The 21234-nt window shown below is 47.2% G+C and overlaps 1 protein-coding gene across 1 annotated transcript in view; it reads right to left on the bottom strand.

The window, feature by feature from the left end:
• LOC139387404 (neurocan core protein-like) overlaps positions 1–20995 on the bottom strand; it is a 129100-nt gene extending 108105 nt beyond the window's left edge. The window contains exons 1-2 of the mRNA XM_071133557.1: positions 20709–20995; positions 12855–12914 (exon numbers count right to left, since the gene is read on the bottom strand). The gene's annotated coding sequence lies outside the window, so the exon portion shown is untranslated. The remainder of the gene's footprint in view (positions 1–12854; positions 12915–20708) is intronic.
• Positions 20996–21234: the final 239 nt, after the last annotated feature.

Below are 21234 nucleotides of genomic sequence, written 5' to 3'. Positions count from 1 at the left end.
AGAGGAGGGGAACGACAGAGGAGGGGAACGACAGAGACAGAGGAGGGGAACGACAGAGGAGGGGAACGACAGAGACGGAGGAGGGGAACGACAGTGACGGAGGAGGGGAACGACAAAGATGGAGGAGGGGAACGACAGAGACAGAGGAGGGGAAAAACAGAGTGACAGAGGAGGGGAACAACAGAGTGACGGAGGAGGGGAACGACAGTGACGGAGGAGGGGAACGACAGAGACGGAGGAGGGGAACGACAGAGGAGGGGAACGACAGAGACGGAGGAGGGGAACAACAGAGTGAGGGAGGAGGGGAATGACAGAGGAGCGGAACGACAGAGAAGGAGGAGGGGAACGACAGTGACGGAGGAGGGGAATGACAGAGGAGGGGAACGACAGTGACGGAGGAGGGGAATGACAGAGGAGGGGAACGACAGAGACGGAGGAGGGGAACGACAGTGACGGAGGAGGGGAACGACAGTGACGGAGGAGGGGAACGACAGTGACAGAGGAGGGGAACGACAGAGACGGAGGAGGGGACCGACAGTGACGGAGGAGGGGAACGACAGTGACAGAGGAGGGGAACGACAGAGACGGAGGAGGGGAACGACAGAGGAGGGGAACGACAGTGATGGAGGAGGGGAACGACAGAGGAGGGGAACGACAGTGACGGAGGAGGGTAACAACAGAGGAGGGGAACGACAGAGGAGGGGAATGACAGAGGAGGGGAACAACAGAGGAGGGGAACGACAGAGACGGAGGAGGGGAACGACAGTGACGGAGGAGGGGAACGACAGAGACAGAGGAGGGGAACGACAGAGAAGGAGGAGGGGAACGACAGTGATGGAGGAGGGGAATGACAGAGGAGGGGAACGACAGTGACGGAGGAGGGGAATGACAGAGGAGGGGAACGACAGAGACGGAGGAGGGGAACGACAGTGACGGAGGAGGGGAACGACAGAGACGGAGGAGGGGACCGACAGTGACGGAGGAGGGGAACGACAGTGACAGAGGAGTGGAACGAAAGAGACGGAGGAGGGGAACGACAGAGACGGAGGAGGGGAACGACAGAGACGGAGGAGGGGAACGACAGAGTGACGGAGGAGGGGGACGAGAGAGACGGAGGAGGGGAACGAGAGAGACGGAGGAGGGGAACGATAAAGTGACAGAGGAGGGGAATGACAGAGTGACGGAGGAGGGGAACGACAGAGTGACGGAAGAGGGGATCGACAGAGTGACGGAAGAGGGGAACGACAGAGTGACGGAGGACGGGAACGGCAGGGTGACGGAGGAGGGTAACAACAGAGGAGTAACAACAGAGGAGGGGAACGACAGAGGAGGGGAAACACAGAGACGGAGGAGGGGAACGACAGAGACGGAGGAGGGGAACGACAGTGACGGAGGAGGGGAACGACAGAGACGGAGGTGGGGAACGACAGAGAAGGAGGAGGGGAACGACAGTGACGGAGAAGGGGAACGACAGTGACAGAGGAGGGGAACGACAGAGACGGAGGAGGAGATCGACAGAGTGACAGAGGAGGGCAACGAAAGAGACGGAGGAGGGGAACGACAGTGACAGAGGAGGGGAACGACAGAGACGGAGAAGGGGAACGACAGAGACGAGGGACGGGAACGACAGAGTGACGGAGGAGGGGAACGACAGAGACGGAGGAGGGGAACGACAGAGTGATAGAGGGGAACGACAGAGACGGAGGAGGGGAACGACAGAGAGTGACAGAGGAGGGGAACGACAGAGAAGGAGAAGGGGAACAACAGAGACGAAGGACGGGAACGACAGAGTGACGGAGGAGGGGAACGACAGAGTGACGGAGGAGGGGAACGACAGAGTGACGGAGGAGGGGAACGATAGAGTGACAGAGGAGGGGAATGACAGAGTGACGGAGGAGGGGAACGACAGAGTGACGGAAGAGGGGATCGACAGAGTGACGGAAGAGGGGAACGACAGAGTGACGGAGGACGGGAACGGCAGGGTGACGGAGGAGGGTAACAACAGAGGAGTAACAACAGAGGAGGGGAACGACAGAGGAGGGAAACGACAGAGACGGAGGAGGGGAACGACAGAGGAGGGGAACGACGGTGATGGAGGAGGGGAACGACAGAGGAGGGGAACGACAGTGATGGAGGAGGGGAACGACAGAGGAGGGGAACGACGGTGACGGAGGAGGGTAACAACAGAGGAGGGGAACGACAGAGGAGGGGAACGACAGAGACAGAGGAGGGGAACGACAGAGATGGAGGAGGGGAACGACAGAGACAGAGGAGGGGAAAAACAGAGTGACAGAGGAGGGGAACAACAGAGTGACGGAGGAGGGGAACGACAGTGACGGAGGAGGGGAACGACAGAGACGGAGGAGGGGAACGACAGAGGAGGGGAACGACAGAGACGGAGGAGGGGAACAACAGAGTGAGGGAGGAGGGGAATGACAGAGGAGCGGAACGACAGAGAAGGAGGAGGGGAACGACAGTGACGGAGGAGGGGAATGACAGAGGAGGGGAACGACAGTGACGGAGGAGGGGAATGACAGAGGAGGGGAACGACAGAGACGGAGGAGGGGAACGACAGTGACGGAGGAGGGGAACGACAGTGACGGAGGAGGGGAACGACAGTGACAGAGGAGGGGAACGACAGAGACGGAGGAGGGGACCGACAGTGACGGAGGAGGGGAACGACAGTGACAGAGGAGGGGAACGACAGAGACGGAGGAGGGGAACGACAGAGACGGAGGAGGGGAACGACAGAGTGACGGAGGAGGGGAACGACAGAGACGGAGGAGGGGAACGACAGAGTGACGGAGGAGGGGGACGAGAGAGACGGAGGAGGGGAACGAGAGAGACGGAGGAGGGGAACGATAGAGTGACAGAGGAGGGGAATGACAGAGTGACGGAGGAGGGGAATGACAGAGTGACGGAAGAGGGGAACGACAGAGTGACGGAAGAGGGGAACGACAGAGTGACGGAGGACGGGAACGGCAGGGTGACGGAGGAGGGTAACAACAGAGGAGTAACAACAGAGGAGGGGAACGACAGAGGAGGGGAACGACAGAGACGGAGGAGGGGAACGACAGAGGAGGGGAACGACAGTGATGGAGGAGGGGAACGACAGAGGAGGGGAACGACAGTGATGGAGGAGGGGAACGACAGAGGAGGGGAACGACAGTGACGGAGGAGGGTAACAGCAGAGGAGGGGAACGACAGAGGAGGGGAACGACAGAGACAGAGGAGGGGAACGACAGAGGAGGGGAACGACAGAGACGGAGGAGGGGAACGACAGTGACGGAGGAGGGGAACGACAGAGATGGAGGAGGGGAATGACAGAGACAGAGGTGGGGAAAAACAGCGTGACAGAGGAGGGGAACAACAGAGTGACGGAGGAGGGGAACGACAGTGACGGAGGAGGGGAACGACAGAGACGGAAGAGGGGAACGACAGAGGAGGGGAACGGCAGAGACGGAGGAGGGGAACGACAGTGACGGAGGAGGGGAACGACAGAGACGGAGGAGAGGAACAACAGAGTGAGGGAGGAGGGGAATGACAGAGGAGCGGAACGACAGAGAAGGAGGAGGGGAACGACAGTGACGAAGGAGGGGAATGACAGAGGAGGGGAACGACAGTGACGGAGGAGGGGAATGACAGAGGAGGGGAACGACAGAGACGGAGGAGGGGAACGACAGTGACGGAGGAGGGGAACGACAGTGACGGAGGAGGGGAACGACAGTGACAGAGGAGGGGAACGACAGAGACGGAGGAGGGGACCGACAGTGACGGAGGAGGGGAACGACAGTGACAGAGGAGGGGAACGACAGAGACGGAGGAGGGGAACGACAGAGACGGAGGAGGGGAACGACAGAGACGGAGGAGGGGAACGACAGAGTGACGGAGGAGGGGAACAAGAGAGACGGAGGAGGGGAACAACAGAGTGACAGAGGAGGGAAACGACAGAGTGACGGAGGAGGGGAACAACAGAGTGAGGGAGGAGGGGAACGACAGAGGAGGGGAACGACAGAGACGGAGGAGGGGAACGACAATGATGGAGGAGGGGAACGACAGAGGAGGGGAACGACAGTGACGGAGAATGGGAATGACAGTGACGGAGGAGGGGAACGATAGAGGAGGGGAACGACAGAGACGGAGGAGGGTAACGACAGAGGAGGGGAACGACAGATACGGAGGAGGGGAACGACAGTGACGGAGGAGGGGAAGAACAGTGACGGAGGAGGGGAACGACAGTGACGGTGGAGGGGAACAACAGAGTGACGAAGGAGGGGAACGGTAGTGTGACGGAGGAGGGGAACGGCAGAATGACGGAGAAGGGGAACGACAGAGACGGAAGAGGGGAACGACAGAGTGACGGAGGAGGGGAAGGACAGTGACGGAAGAGGGGCACGACCGTGACGGAGGAGGGGAACAACAGAGTGACGGAGGAGGGGAACAGCAGAGTGATGGAAGAGGGGAACAACAGAGAGGAGAAGAGAAGAGAGAAGAAGAGAAGAGAGAAGAAGAGAGGAGAGGAGCGGAGCGGAGAGGAGAGGAGAGGAGAGGAGAGGAGAGGAGAGGAGAGGAGAGGAGAGGAGAGGAGAGGAGAGGAGAGGAGAAGGAAAGAGAAGGAAAGAGAGGGGAAGAGAAGAGAAGGGAAGAGAGGGGAAGAGAAGAGAAGAGAACGGAAGAGAAGAGAAGAGAAGAGAAGAGAAGAGATCGGAAGAGAACGGAAGAGAACGGAAGAGAAGGGAAGAGAAGAGAAGAGAAGAGAAGAGAAGAGAAGGGAAGAGAGGGGAAGAGAGGGGAAGAGGGGAAGAGAGGGAAAGAGAGGGGAAGAGAAGAGAAGAGAAGAGAGGAGAATAGAAGAGAAGAGAAGAGAAGAGAAGAGAAGCCAGAAGAGAGAAGCGAGAAGAGAGGAGAAAAGGGAAAATCAATTACCTCTGGAGTGACAAAGGAGGGGAACGACAGAGTGAGTAAGGGCTCCAGATGATGGACAGACGGAGGAGAGAGGAGAAGAGGTAAGAGAAGAGGAGAGAAGGGAAGAGAGGAGAAGAGGAGAGAAGGGAAGAGAGGAGAAGAGAGGAGAAGTGAAGAGAGGAGAGAGAAGAGAGGAGAGAAGGGAAGAGAGGAGAAGAGAAGAGAAGAGAGAGAAAAGAGGAGAAGAGAGGAGAGAGAAGAGAGGAGAAGAGAGAAGGGAAGAGAAGAGAAAAGAAGAGAGAAGAAGAGAAGAGAGGAGGAGAGGAGAAGAGAGAAGAGAGAAGAAAAGTGAAGGAAAGAAAGAAAAGAGGATAAGAGAAGAGAAGAGAAAAAAGAGAGAAGAGAGACTTAAAAAGGCCTTTAAAAATGGACAGGCTGTCATGGATGGTAGCCTGGTATAATACTAGGTACATTGCTATGATACTGTGTGGACTGGTGCCGTGCCTCATGGGTTGTCTTGAGCTTTGACACTGTGAATGTGTTTCAATAGCTATACTCGGTATTCTAGGATCAGAACATTATTGGTGCCATAGTCTTGTGTAGGCAATGGGCTGTAGTTAGGCATTACTTTATCATTTGCAATAGCATTGTGTTGTATGTTATATAGGATCAACATGGTGTTGTGGCATAATAACAGGAAAGACAGTTCCTAATATATTGGTGGGGTGGGAAGTAGATAGAGAAATACAGAATAATTGCTGAAGATATTATCAGAAAATAACTTTGCCCCTCCAACCGCTCATTCAAATTCCTCTTCTGAAAAAGTTCTACCAGAAAAGCAAATTGAGCTGAATCAGACGTTATTCTCTTCCTGGTCCCCCAGGTATTGTAGTTTGTGTTTGCCTGCACATGTGTGTTGAATAAGTCTGATGAATAATCACACTCTAAGCAGCTAATGACTCATGAAAATGCTGCAGCTGTGACACGAGGAGGAGTAAGAGACCGAAAGCTTTAAGTAAGATAGGACCCAGTGGTGAGGAGAGGAGGGGATGGAAGGGGAGGGACGGGGAGAGGAGAGGAGTGGAGGGGCGGGGAGGGGAGGGGATTAGAGGAGAGGAGAGGAGGGGAGAGGATTCCACATGGAACCCAAAAGGGTTCTATCTGGAACAAACAAGGGTTCTTCAAAGGGTTCTCCTATCGGGACAGCCGAGGAACCCTTTAAGGTTCTAGATAGCACCTTGTTTTTCTAAGAGTGTATGGGATGTATAGGGGGGGAGAGAAGGACAGCATGACAAAGACAGAGCGAGCAGGGAAACAAAGAAAGATAAGAGAAATAATGAAGGTTTAGGACAAAGAGAGACAGTTTGACAAAAATGATGTGTAAAAGAGACCTCGTAGCTAGGCAACCTTTTTTAACGGCATCAATTGCAGGTAGGGAACATAGGCATTGATTTCCATTAGGCTTGATTATTGGAGCAAATGGCCTGGGACCATGCAGCGGTCAGCACCACAATATTGAGGTTACTGTCCAGAACATAACCATGACAGATGGTGGTAGCTATAGAGCAAGCCATCTACTGTAGGTCTACTTAATCAGACAGTACCAGCCTACCAACCATAAACCACTCTCTGTCCCTCCAGACTGTTGTCAACCTACCAACCATAACCCACTCTCTGTCCCTCCAGACTGTTGTCAACCTACCAACCATAACCCACTCTCTGTCCCTCCAGACTGTTGTCAACCTACCAACCATAAACCACTCTCTGTCCCACCAGACTGTTGTCAGCCTACCAACCATAAACCACTCTCTGTCCCACCAGACTGTTGTCACCCTATCAACCATAACCCACTCTCTGTCCCTCCAGACTGTTGTCACCCTATCAACCATAAACCACTCTCTGTCCCTCCAGACTGTTGTCAGCCTACCAACCATAAACCACTCTCTGTCCCACCAGACTGTTGTCACCCTATCAACCATAAACCACTCTCTGTCCCTCCAGACTGTTGTCAGCCTACCAACCATAAACCACTCTCTGTCCCACCAGACTGTTGTCACCCTATCAACCATAAACCACTCTCTGTCCAACCAGACTGTTGTCACCCTATCAACCATAACCCACTCTCTGTCCCTCCAGACTGTTGTCACCCTATCAACCATAAACCACTCTCTGTCCCTCCAGACTGTTGTCAGCCTACCAACCATAACCCACTCTCTGTCCCTCCAGACTGTTGTCAACCTACCAACCATAAACCACTCTCTGTCCCTCCAGACTGTTGTCAACCTACCAACCATAACCCACTCTCTGTCCCACCAGACTGTTGTCAACCTACCAACCATAAACCACTCTCTGTCCCACCAGACTGTTGTCAGCCTACCAACCATAAACCACTCTCTGTCCCTCCAGACTGTTGTCAACCTACCAACCATAAACCACTCTCTGTCCCACCAGACTGTTGTCACCCTATCAACCATAACCCACTCTCTGTCCCACCAGACTGTTGTCACCCTATCAACCATAACCCACTCTCTGTCCCACCAGACTGTTGTCAACCTACCAACCATAACCCACTCTCTGTCCCTCCAGACTGTTGTCAACCTACCAACCATAAACCACTCTCTGTCCCACCAGACTGTTGTCACCCTATCAACCATAAACCACTCTCTGTCCCACCAGACTGTTGTCACCCTATCAACCATAACCCACTCTCTGTCCCACCAGACTGTTGTCACCCTACCAACCATAACCCACTCAATCCCGAGAGAGTGCATTTCTTGTTTTCCTTTTATATTGACAACGTTATTGTCCGGTTGAAATATTATTACAACCTGAGGATTGAATATACACATCGTTTGACATGTTTCTATGAACTTTACGGATACAATTTGGATTTGTTGTCTGCCTGTTTTGACTGCGTTTGAGCCTGTGGATTACTGAAGAAAACGCGCAAACAAAAAGGAGGTTTTTGGATATAAAGAGACTTTATCGAACAAAAGGAACATTTATTGAGTAAATGAATGTCTTCTGAGTGCAACCATATGAAGATCATCAAAGGTAAGGGATTAATTTTATCTCTATTTCAGTTTTGTAACGCTTCTGCTTGGCTGGTTACTGTTTGTAATAATTTGTCAACTGGTCTATGTTCTCAAATAATCGTAAGGTATGCTTTCGCGACCATTGAAACAATTCAAGTTGCAATGGCAAATATACTTCAACATTGCCAACATTGCTGTTCTGCAGAATGAACTAGTCATGTGTTCCTCCTGGCCACCACATTCAGCAGCATCTTTTGCTCATCACATAACCTAACCCTCACACATAGAGCGGAAGCCTTTTCTGTTCACGTAGTTGAACTCGTTTTGGGATGGTTCTTTTATAGCGATCTGGGTATCATCTGTTGCTCCGTTCGGATTTGAGAACCCATTGATGGTAAATAAACTCCCATTGAATTGAACCTGTTGTGCGATGGTGTATTGAAATTGAATGTAACTTCATATTGCTGATAATTGCATCCAACACATCCGCTCATTGAGGGCTGTGAGATGCCGATCGGCAAGCTCCAACTAAAAAGTGCCTGTTGCCAAAAACCTGAGGGTGGATAGCAATTGGATGTGCACCAAAATGGTACGTGTTTGCCTTTTCAAAGTAGGTCTTAAAACCTCTACAGGATCGGTGGGTCCCCCACGAGGAGAGTGCACAGTTATGGACTTGAAAATGTATTAATAAACCAATTAGGCACATTTGGGCAGTCTTGATACAACATTTTGAACAGAAATACAATGGTTCATTGGATCAGTCTCAACCGTTGCACATACACTGATGACATCTAGTGGCCAAAATCTAAATTGCGCCTGGGCTGGAATAATACATTATGGCCTTTCTCTTGCATTTCAAAGATGATGGTACAAATGTTTGTTTTTTTAAACACATGCTTTTTTTTCTTTGTATTATCATTTACCAGATCTAATGTGTTATATTCTCTTACATTAATTTAACATTCCACAAACTTCAACGTGTTTCCTTTCAAATGGTATCAAGAATATGCATATCCTTGCTTCAGGTCCTGAGCTACAGGCAGTTAGATTTGGGTATGTAATTTTAGGCAAAAACTTTAAAAAAGGGTCCAATCCTTAAGAGGTTTTAAATCATCGCAAATATCCTATAAGATTGGTGTGGGAAACGATATCTGAGGATTCAATCAGTACTTTCAGAAAAAAAGTCCCACCTGTCTCTAAAAATGCAGCTTGTGCCAAATTTTCCAACAGAGCAAGATCAGCGATGGCTCATTAGATTTCCCATTATCTAATTCTTTTATAGTATTTTAGCAATGGTTTCACTTTCACTACTGCCTCTAATTTAACTAATTACTGTACTTTAAATTAATTATTATGGTAACTAATACATTATAGGCCTGTCAAGATGCAGTATTTTGTACGAATTCACAATGGAAATACACTGAAATGTGTTATTATTACTCTCCCAGTTTCACACATATTCAACATTACATTTCCCCCAGTCACTAGGCTACGCTTTATTCCACCACTTGGCACTGTGCATACGCATGGTCATGGCTGTGCGTAAATCCACGCACACTCTCAAGCAAACGTTCATATTGATAAATCTCCCACTTTGTGTGGAAATGAGCCCACGCATGGTTTACGCATAGATTTGTGCCTATGCATGATTGGTAAATGAGGCCCTTGAAGTCCTCACAAGAAAAGTAATCCAACTAAAATTCAGAGAAGTGAGGACATTTTGCTGGTTCTCACTTGTAAAAATGGGAATTTTAGGCGTAGAGCTAAGGTTTAGAGTTAAGGTAAGAATTAGGGTTAGAATTAGGGTTAGGGGTTAGTGTTTAATGTCAGGAGTTAGGGTTATGTTTAGGAGTTAAGGTTGGGGTTGGGGGTTTACCCTGACTACACCCTATGTTATTAAATTATTGCACCAACACTGCTTGCGCGTGTTAACGAGCGTCTGCGTTGCCAAGCGCTAAAATAGAAGTCATTCTATTTCTGAAGCAGATCGCGAGTCCTGCCTCTCCCATCTCCTCATTGGTTTATAGAAGCAGGTACCCACGGGCCATCTCCTCATTGGTTATACCCATGGGGTTTACCCATGTGGGTGATTGAAAGACGAACTGTGTTGCCGGTAGTCCTGGTAATACTATGAAAGTTGATATGCCAATCACCATATAAGTTCAAAGATGAAAAATCCGGGAAGGAGGAGAGATGACTAGAAATTATTTGGTTGACCATTTTATGTGTGGATTAATTGTCGGAGTAAAGGACCTTGTGCATTTCAGGTAAAATAACAACCTAATGTTTATATCCCAGGACAAATTAGCTAGCAACAGCAAGCTAGCTAAATAGAACAAATTAGCTAGGAAGTGTAAGCTAACTAGCTAAATTGCCTTAAATGTTTCATGCTTTTCAACCTGTCCCCAAATGAATGTAATTGGTTCAGAGTTTGTTTTGATATTTTAACCTGCGCGTCGTGATCATGTTTGGTGTGGGGGGACAAAATTAATGTATGCACGATGTCGCACAATGGCGCACGTGTGCAGACGGTTTGGGTTCCGTGTTGGTCCCCAAAAAGCCCCCACAAATATAGTAAGTCTGTGTGAGCGTGTGTGTGTGTAAGTAAGTAAGTTAATAATAATTAGTGGAGCTGAAGGGTGGTGCTAACAATAACAAGATAACTACTGTAAAATATACTGTGTTCGTAAAATGTATATACAGTAAGTTCAGAACTTTTGTGAAACAGCACAGTTGAAAAATAGAAATCAAAATGGGATGGTCTTCAGAGATATATGGGAGGGGTTGAGGGTAGCTGGAGGATGGGAGTAAAAACTAACAAAAGATAACTAGTGTAAAACCTACTTTCTGTAAAAATGTATATAGTATGTATAAGCTGGAAGTAGAAGCCTAAGTGTTATTGTCCATTAGTTTACTCCAAATAGGTGATGGGTGGTAGGGTTAGGGGAAAATAATGAAGGAAAATATATATTTTAAAAATATATATACTGTATATTGTACATAGTTACAGTACCAGTCAAAGGTTTGGACACCTTCTCATTCCAGGGTTTTTCAATATTTGTACTATTTTTACATTGTAGAATAATAGTGAAGACATCAAAACTATGAAATAACACATGGAATCATGTACTAACCAAAAAGTGTTAAACAAATCAAAATACATTTTATATTTGAGATTCTTCAAAGTAGCCACCCTTTGCCTTGATGACAGTGTTGCACACTCTTCCTGACTGATGTCTTGAAATGTTGCTTCAATATATCCACATAATTTTACTTTCTCATGATTCCATCTATTTTGTGAAGTGCACCAGTCCCTCCTGCAGCAAAGCACACCCACAACATGATGCTGCCACCCCCGTGTTTCACAGTTGGGATGGTGTTCTTCGGCTTGCAAGCCTCCCCCTTTTTCCTCCAAACATAATGATGGTCATTATGGCCAAATAGTTCTATTTTTGTTTCATCAGACAAGAGGATATTTCTCTAAAAAGTACGATCTGTGTCCCCATGTGCAGTTGCAAACCGTAGTCTGTCTTTTTTATGGCAGTTTTGGAGCAGTGGCTTTTTCCTTGCTGAGCGGCCTTTCAGGTTATGTTGATATAGGACTCGTTTTACTGTGAATATAGATACTTTTGTGCCTGTTTCCTTAAGCATCTTCACAAGGTCGTTTACTGTTGTTCTGGGATTGATTTGCACTTTTCGCAACAAAGTACATTAATCTCTAGGAGACAGAACGCGTCTACTTCCTGAGCGGTATGATGGCTGCGTGGTCCCATGGTGTTTATAGTTGCATACTATTGTTTGTACAGATGAACATGGTACCTTCAGGCATTAGGAAATTGCTCCAAAGGATGAGCCAGACTTGTGTAGGTCTAAAAAGCTAATTGGAGTCAGGAGTCAGCTAACCTGTCCAATCAATGAGATGAGATTGGAGATGTTGGTTAGAGCTGCCTTGCCCTATAAAAAACACTCACAAAATGTAAGTTTGCTATTCAAAAGAAGCGTTGCCTGATGTGAACCATGCCTCCAACAAAAGAGATCTCAGAAGACCTAAGATTAAGAATTGTTGACTTGCATAAAGCTTGAAAGGGTTACAAAAGTATATTTAAAAGCCTTGACTTTTATCAGTCCACGGTAAGACAAAGTGTCTATAAATGGAGAAAGTTCAGCACTGTTGCTACTCTCCCTAGGAGTGGCCATCCTGGAAAGATGACTGCAAGAGCACAGCACAGAATGCTCAATGAGGTTAAGAAGAATCCTAGAGTGTCAGCTAAAGTAAATCAACAACAAAATGGCTTCAACAGAAGAAAATATGCCTTCTGGAGTGGCCCAGTCAGAGTCCTGACCTCAACCTGATTGAGATGCTGTGGCATGACCTCAAGAGAGTGGTTCACACCAGACATCCTAAGAATATTTCTGAACTGAAACAGTTTTGTAAAGATGGTCCAAAATTCCTCCTGACCGTTGTGCAGGTCTGATCCGCAACTACAGAAAACGTTTGGTTGAGGTTATTGCTGCCATAGGATTGTCAACCAGTTATTAAATCCAAGGGTTCACATACTTTTTGCACCCTGCACTGTGAATGTTTACACGCTGTTCAATAACGACATAAAAACATAATTGTTTGTGTGTTATTAGTTTAAGCAGACTGTGTTTGTCTATTGTTGTGACTTAGATGTAGATTAGATCACATTTTATAACCAGTTTATGCAGAAATCCAGGTCATTCCAAAGGGTTCACATACTTTTTCTTGTCACTGTACATGTGAAAGACAGCAGATATACAATACCTAATAATATATGTATTAATACTACATTCTCATGCCCAACTCTTCTTTTAATAGATTACATTAAGATACATATACTTACATTGATTTAAATAGGCTACAACCATGACAAAATTGTCCCTCTGTCTTACCTTTAGAGAGGAGTCTGACGGCGTCCTGACAAATCAGCAAGGGTCCCTTTGTATGAAATTCTGAAACACAGGAAATATTTACATGTAATGTTTAATTTAATATGTAGCTAACGTTGCTAGCGAATGACCATCCCCTATTACACCCCAACAGGATATAGATATAGGATATAGAGGACAGACAGACCAATTTCACTTCAGTCCACAGGAAAAGGAGGAGAAGGTATAGAGGTCCCTGATATCATGTAGCAGGGTCAGAGGTCAGATGTAGCTAGGGGCTGTTAACACACCTGCGGAAAGCCGTTACTCCAGCTGTACTGCATGTCTGGCCGGGGTCAGGGGTTAAAGTTGAGGGGTTAAAGGTGATAGCTTAGAGGTGAGGGGCCAATGTGGTTTGTAAAATCAGGTGTAGGGGATCAGGTGCATGGGCAGTGGCTTTGACTTCAATCCACCCACTAGGAGAAATGGGGTGAATCTGAAATGGCGCTCTCTTCCCTATACAGTATAGTGCATTACTTTTGTAGTAACTTAGGGAATAGGGTGCCATTTTAGACATGGCTATGATCAGAGAAGTGACATCATAAAGAACAATAATAATATCATCAAGTTAAGAGGTGCTGGTGCCCTGGAGATAAGCTACTTCCATTTCCATGGCTGCTACTTCATCCAGGAGTTTACATGTTTAATGACCCGTACAGGAGTTGCTCAGTCCACAGAATATAAAATAGGTTGATACAGAATGAGTTATTGCAGATAGAGCCTTCGTCCGAGCACTGGTGTGTCGGTAACCAACCGTTTTTATTGAATGTGCATCAAAGTTGAATCTATCACTTTTTCATCCCCCAAACAAAATAAAGACGGCTACAAAACGGGATCATCATTGGACACTATGACGTCACTAGACACTGGGGACACAGCACTTTGTTTATATGGAGTCTGCTGGCTCCCAGCTACTGTAGGCTAAACTGAAGAACACACGGATCAACAGATAACATCATAATATTGTCATTTAGCAGACACGTTTTATCCAAAGCCACTGACAGTTCACTCATATGTACAGTTGATGTGTCTCGTGCAGGAATCAAACCAACAAGCCAACAAGCTGAGAAGCTCCAACCAATCACATCCACTAGCCTGTTCCCGACCAGCTCAAACAGGGATACCCAACATGACAGCATTACCTTCAGCATCTGCCACCAGTCAATAGCAGAGAAAGGAGGCTCTACTCTGGCCAGAGACAAAGAGAAAGGCCGTTCTCTTTATGTGAGAGCCTTTTAGCTGTGGTGCTATGGTCTCATCCAGGCCTGTATGCTGATTGGTTTGAAGGGAAGTGTTAGTCCCTCCCTGCCAGGGTGCAAAAAGAAAAGTTGATTGATTGCTCACTCCGTCCAACCCCCCTCTGGGCTTCTCGCCATTGGAGACTTCACAACAGGGGAGACGGAGAGAGAGAGCGAGTGAGAAAGAGAATCTGAGGTGGAAAATATCTCTCCCGCTCTGCTGTTCTTTTATCAGCTTGAAATGTTTGAAATTCAAGTCATGTCGTCCATACACAGAGAAAATAAATATTTCACTCAAAACCTCAACTTTCAGTCTGATTCAATCTTGCTGTCTAGAACATAATCGGTTCACACAATAAGAGCCACATACTTTTCTTCTTAAAAATACATTAAAAAAACAGTAGGAAGGAAAGCCAAATCCAAACTAAAAGGTTAAAGCCCGCACTGATATATGACTCCAGTTTTCAGTGTAAGACATAATACCTACATGCTAATCAAAGATACTGCATAATACTTCTCTGTGGTAGGTTTACTTGAATCTGTTCCTCAGTCACAATGGACCTGTCCAGTTGTGAAAAGCTCCCCAATAAGCCAGAGAAGACAAAGAGTGCCTGTTCTCCTGTTGTTTGTGTAATAATGACCAGATGATTAAGTTGGCGCAGTAAAGCTCTATGAAACCAATCCTCTGGGTTTTTGGTACAGTTTTTAGTGTGCCAAAGGTTGTGGGTTCGATTCCAGCAAGGGACAGCTAGTCCCCAATATTATTGCATTTGCTAAATGCTAGTAAGCATAACAAAATAATGCAGACCCTCAAGCGAAGGGAGACATTATACTTCTGTATACTGCTGACCGTAATAATGAACACTTCTCAAACTCAAATCACTTTATATTGTATACTGGAATTCCCATTCACCACTAATGTGTAGCAACCACCTGAGAAGATTGTATCGAAACAGTTTGATACCACACAGATCATTGTACCAGACCTCATGTCTGAAAATAAAATCCAGCTGTCCAGAACATAAATCTCAACCTTCTGGCTACTGAAAAACATAAAAAATGGTAACTGATTAGAGAAACTGTAGTCTACTAGATTGTGTATCGTTCCAAGTATTTCGTTTTCCTCTCCAGGCCTGCAATTCAGTTTATTAGGTACACCCATCAAGTACCAATTGGCATCAAGTGACCTAACGTGTGCCAGGTAAAAATTCCCAACACCATTACACCACCAGCCTGTACCGTTGACACCAGGCAGGATGGGGCCATGGACTCATACTGCTTACGCCAAACCCTGACTCTGCCATCAGCATGACGCAACAGGAACCGGGGTTTGTCAGACCAGACAATGTTTTACTACTCAAATGTCCAGTGTTGGTGATAGCGTTCCCAGTGGAGCCGCTTCTTCTTGTTTTTAGCTGATAGGATTGGAACCCGGTGTGGTCGTCTGCCACAATAGCCCTTCCATTACAAGGACCAATGAGTTGTGCGTTCCGAGATGCCATTCTGCACACCACTGACGTACTGCGCCGTGATTTTGCTGTTGGTGGCCCGCCTGTTAACTTGTATGATTCTTGCCATTCTCCTTTGACCTCTCTCATCAATGAGCTGTTTTCACCCACAGGACTTCCGCTGACTGGATGTTTTGTGTTTCTCGCTCCATTCTCTGTAAACCATAGACACTGTCGTGCGTGAAAAGCCCAGAGTGCCGGCTGTTTCTGAGATACAGGAACCGGCTTGCCTGGCACCGATGATTATACCATGTCATTTGGTCACTTGTTTTGCCCATTCTAAAGTTCAATCAAACAGTAACTGAATACCTCGATGTCTGTCTGGCTGCTTTATATAGCAAGCCACGGACACTTGACTACATTTTTTTATGTTTTATTTCACCTTTATTTAACCAGGTAGGCTAGTTGAGAACATGTTCTCATTTACAACTGCGACCTGGCCAAGATAAAGCAAAGCAGTGCGACACAAACAACAGCACAGAGTTACACATGGAATAAACAAACGTACAGTCAATAACACAATAGAAAAAGTATATATGGGCCTCCCGGGTGGTGCAGTGGTTAAGGGCGCTGTACTGCAGCGCCAGCTGTGCCATCAGAGTCCCTGGGTTCGCGCCCAGGCTCTGTCGTAACCGGCCGCGACCGGGAGGCACAATTGGCATAGCGTCGTCCGGGTTTGGGAAGGCTTGGTCGGTAGGGATGTCCTTGTCTCATCGCGACTCCTGTGGCGGGCCGGGCGCAGTGCGCGCTAACCAAGGTTGCCAGGTGCACGGTGTAGCCTCCGACACATTGGTGCGGCTGGCTTCCGGCTGGCTTCCAGGTTGGATGTTAAGAAGCAGTGCGGCTGGTGTATCGGAGGACGCATGACTTTCAACCTTCGTCTCTCCCGAGCCCGTATGGGAGTTGTAGCGATGAGACAACAATTGGATACCACGAAATTGGGGAGAAAAAGGGGTAAAAAAAATGTTAATTTTTTTTTTTTTTTTTAAGTATAAATGGCGTGAGGAGGTAGTAGCCATAGTAGCAAAGTAATTAAAATGTTGCAGATTAACACTGGAGTGATGGATGTGCAAGTAGAAATACTGGTGTGCAAAATAGCAAAAAAGTAAATAAAAACAATATGGGGATGAGGTAGGTAGATTGGATGGGCTATTCTGCAGTGGCCAGTTTACTAGGTACACCACCCTGTTCACGAAAATGGTTCGCACCTGCAGACATCCAGGTCATCTATAAGTCTTTGCTAGGTAAAGCCCCGCCTTATCTCAGCTCACTGGTCACCATAACAACACCCACCAGTAGCACGTGCTCCAGCAGGTATCTCTTGCTGGTCATCCCCAAAGCCAACACCCCCTTTGGCCGCCTTTCCTTCCAGTTCTCTGCTGCTTCCAGTAAGCTGCTCAGATGCTTAAAGTTGCTTAAAGTTAGTGAGGGAGATATAAGTCTCCAACTTCAGAGATTTTTGCAATTCATTCCAGTCATTGGCAGCAGAGAACTGGAAGGAAAGGCGGCCAAAGGGGGTGTTGGCTTTGGGGATGACCAGCAAGAGATACCTGCTGGAGCACGTGCTACTGGTGGGTGTTGTTATGGTGACCAGTGAGCTGAGATAAGGCGGGGCTTTACCTAGCAAAGACTTATAGATGACCTGGATGTCTGTAGGTGCGAACCATTTTCGTGAACAGGGTGGTGTACCTAGTAAACTGGCCACTGAGTGTATATTAGTGTCTGTGGTGTGCTGAAACTGATCTTATCTGCACATATGGACAAATAAAACCAACATGTTACCAGTTCAGACAAACCTCTCTATCCCGGCTATGCTTATTCTTTAGGCTATTTCTAACATGCTATACATCTGCACCACATTTTCCTACACAGACCAGTGGTTCTGGGACATGATCCATGTATAGTTTTGGGAATTTTATTGGGAATTACTTTTCTTGGGAATTTCTGTTTGAGAAAAATGTACATTATTTCTAATCACAACCCTGTCATTTGCTGTGGCGTAGAGGGAGCTGGCTGTACAAACCCTGGTATAAGTTACGTCAGCATCTGGCCCAGGCCTCCTATAACCGCTTGCCGTCCAGCATCTAAAGTAATTGGTTACCAGAATTTTTTTTATAGCTTTGAGCCTTTTCTTATGACCCTCGTAATAAAAAATGAATAATATATTTCTTGCCCCAACCTTGTAAATCACCCAGGAAGAGCTAGTTTACAACACCATTTGGGAAACACTGGCACAGGTTACAGTAAAGATATCTGGCCCTGCCGTGGCCGTACCATCTTGCCAGTAGATCAGGCTAGCCTACCAGTCTTCTCTGTTTCTCCTTCAGCGGGTCGGCTCCTCCCATCCACTCCTCCCGGTGGGAGTGCACAGCCTCTCTCTGATCTGATGGGCTGTGAGGGAGGTCTGTGGGCTGTGAGGGAGGCCTCTGGCAGTGAGCCAGGAATCCCGGGAGTGAACTCTCATGCACTCACCCAGACAGAATAAAAAATGCATGGGTGCCACTGGAGAAGTTTCAGTCTGGTTGGTGAAATCCTCGTTCTCTCTGTCTCTGTCTCTCTCTGACTCTCTCTGACTCTCTCTCTCTGTCTCTCTCGCAGTCCCTGTCGGTCTCTCTCTCTCTCTTTCTGTCTCTGTCCCTGTCTCTCTCTGTCTCTCTGTCTCTTTCTCTCTGTCCCTGTCTCTGTCCCTGACTCTCTCTCTGACTCTCTCTCTCTCTCTGTCTCTCTCTCGCAGTCCCTGTCGGTCTCTCTCTCTCTTTCTGTCTCTGTCCCTGTCTTTCTCTCTCTCTCTGTCGCTGTTCCTGTCTCTCTCGCTTTGTCTCTGTTTCTCTCCCTCTGTCTCTCTCTCTCTCTCTGCCTCTCTCACTGCCTATCTCTGTCTCTCTCGCTCCCTGTCTTCTCTTGTGTTCCTCTCTTTCTCCTCCTTATTTCATTCTTTCATCTCTCTGCCTGACGATCCTCTCTACCCCCTCCCTCCCGATCCATCCCCCCTACCTACCTCCCTCATTCTCTCCTCTCTCTCCCCTCCCTCCATCTATCTCTCCTCTCCCCCTCCCTCTCTCCCTCCCCTTTACCTCCCTCTATCTCTCTGTGTGGTTTCACAATCAGCCCAAACTCTGTGTTGTAAAAGCTAGACTAGTTCTCCTCACCCTGCTAACCACAGTTTTCTAGGACATACACTGCCGGTGGTAGACTCCCTTCTTCACAAGGCCTACCAAAAATAGAGTGACTATTTTATATGCAAGAACTATGAATTGACCAAGACAAGGCTTTGAGCTGTTAGGCCACTGATAACCTCACACAATAGATCTGTGACTGAATGTGACTGAAACAGTTGCGCTCCCTCAGAGTGGTACATTTCAATGTGTTTGTGTGACTTAGACTTTTAGAGTATTTAGCACCTGTGTAATTTACAGCTGGTATATGTGGAGAAAGACTAAATTATTAGTGACCAGACCACGAACCAGGAATGTCTGTACTTTTCCCCAGTTTCCATCATTCTGATGTTGCAAATATGCTGACCCTGTTTCCTTGCCTCTCATGTTTCCAATGATGTACATTGCATGAAACACATTTGAAATAGACAAATATATGTGTATGCCACAAGAACCTATTCTATCATTGTCTAGGGGAGTGTTAACAGAGGTAGTGCTAACGTTCTGTCATTTATCTCTCTTATTTCATGTATCTCTGATGTCATGCCCGGGCCAGGGTATTGGGGTTACTAACATCAGCCACACCTCTGATTGGCCCGAGAGGTTAGAATGGGCGGGACCATTATACATAATGGAGAACATGATAGCTATGCAGGTGTTCTGATCTCTGATCTAAGTTCCCTCAGCTGTCTGTGGAACCAACCCTCTTTATATTTCTCTTTTGTTTCCCTCTATCACTCTCTGATCTCTCTCTCTGCCTCTCTCCCTATCTCTCTCTGATCTCCCGCTCTCTCTGACTCTCTCCCTCTCTCCCTCTCTCTCTCCCCCGCTCTCTGTCTCTCTCCCCCTCTCTCTGACTCTCCCCCTCTCTCGCTCTGTCTCTCTCCACCTCTCTCTGTCTCTCTCCCCCACTCTCTGTCTCTCTCCCCCTCTCTCTGTCTCTCTCCCCCTCTCTCTGACTCTCTCCATCTCTCGCTCTGTCTCTCTCCCCCTCTCTCTGTCTCAGTCATTCATTCTTTTTTCTTGCACACACACAACATGAACTTGAGGACCATTATATACTGAGGATGCTGTTTAAATGCCACAGAACATTTAAGCCAGTGCCATAACTGTATGCTTCTTACATATTACTGATAGCCCGCAGTATTAGAGTTTTGTGTCTCCCATCAGGCCCCTACTAAGGAAGTCTATTTTTCTCCTAGCCTCCTGTATAAGGGCAACTCTGAGACAAGCCCAGAGGACCTCCCATGAGGAGAAGCTGTGTTGGGTATACACTAAAACAAGCCATTCAGTGGTCTAATGTTTATTACATGGGTCCTAAATATAAGCTTGGATCTACTTCATCAAAAAGACCCCAAAAATAAGCTACTGTAAAGCTCAGTGTGTGTGACGAACAAGAGTCTTTTCAGAGACACAGTTAGAGGTAGGCACTGAGGTCATCATCGATGAGCTTATAGATGACCACATCTTTGATGCAAAGTAGGATACATGTCAGAAGAAAATAAAATGTCAGAAGGAAATAACATGTCAGGAAGGTACGAAATAATAGCTACAGAATGCATAACATGTCCATACAAAAGTCACGTTAAAGTCGTGTATTATACAGTGCCTAGAAAGCAGGATCTGGCTATGTAATTTTCATGGTAAAGCACCTGAAAGTACTTATAATTGGACTGAAATCTTGGCTTGGTTGGTTGACCAACAAAGGTTTATACACTACCAAATGCATTTTTAACAGAGTAAGATAAGCAATGCATTCATTCCATTCCCTGCGGCCAGACGCCGCTGATACCCCGGTCTGCATACAGGCTTTAACCCAATATTGTTCATACAGGGTTCAATTTACACAAATCCTTTATCTCAAACAAATTGAAAAAGTTGACAATTTGCAGCCAGTGAAAATATGTTCAATCTTACCTGAAAATAGTCTAAATAAAAAATCCGCAGGAATGTAAGATCGGAACGCAGCGCTTCAGTGAAGGCGCTCTCTAAACGTATCCCGATGCTCCAATAGTGTCGTCTGTCAGCGATCGGTCGAATGGGTGAAACAGCAAAAAAGAACCGGTAAGTGAGCAAAAATTATTCAACGTCCCAAGCTACGCTTCACACCTTCAAAAAATAAGCCACCTAGTCTGCTTCACGACTAATATGCAGCATCTACCACATGACCAATTTAGAGATATCTAAATCTAAATCTGGATAGACACTCGGTGCCGGTGCTCACTCCCCGTGCGCAGGTGGCGACGCTGAGGGTGAGGAGCTGAATCGGTTTGAACAAAGAGGCGAGCACTGACACACAGACGGTTCAAGCGCCCCCCATTCAACTGAAGAAAAAAAGGGGGGCGAGGATTGGAGGAACGGATTGGTGAAAGGGGGTATTTTACATGACTATAATCCGATTCCATACATAAACCTCAAAGGTTGATCCCTTGTCTTTGAATTA

This window comes from Oncorhynchus clarkii, chromosome 28, assembly GCF_045791955.1.
Source record: "Oncorhynchus clarkii lewisi isolate Uvic-CL-2024 chromosome 28, UVic_Ocla_1.0, whole genome shotgun sequence".
NCBI classification, from domain to species: Eukaryota; Metazoa; Chordata; class Actinopteri; order Salmoniformes; family Salmonidae; genus Oncorhynchus; species Oncorhynchus clarkii.
Note: the sequence above shows the minus strand (reverse complement) of the source record. Positions and strands in the feature narration are given on the sequence as shown.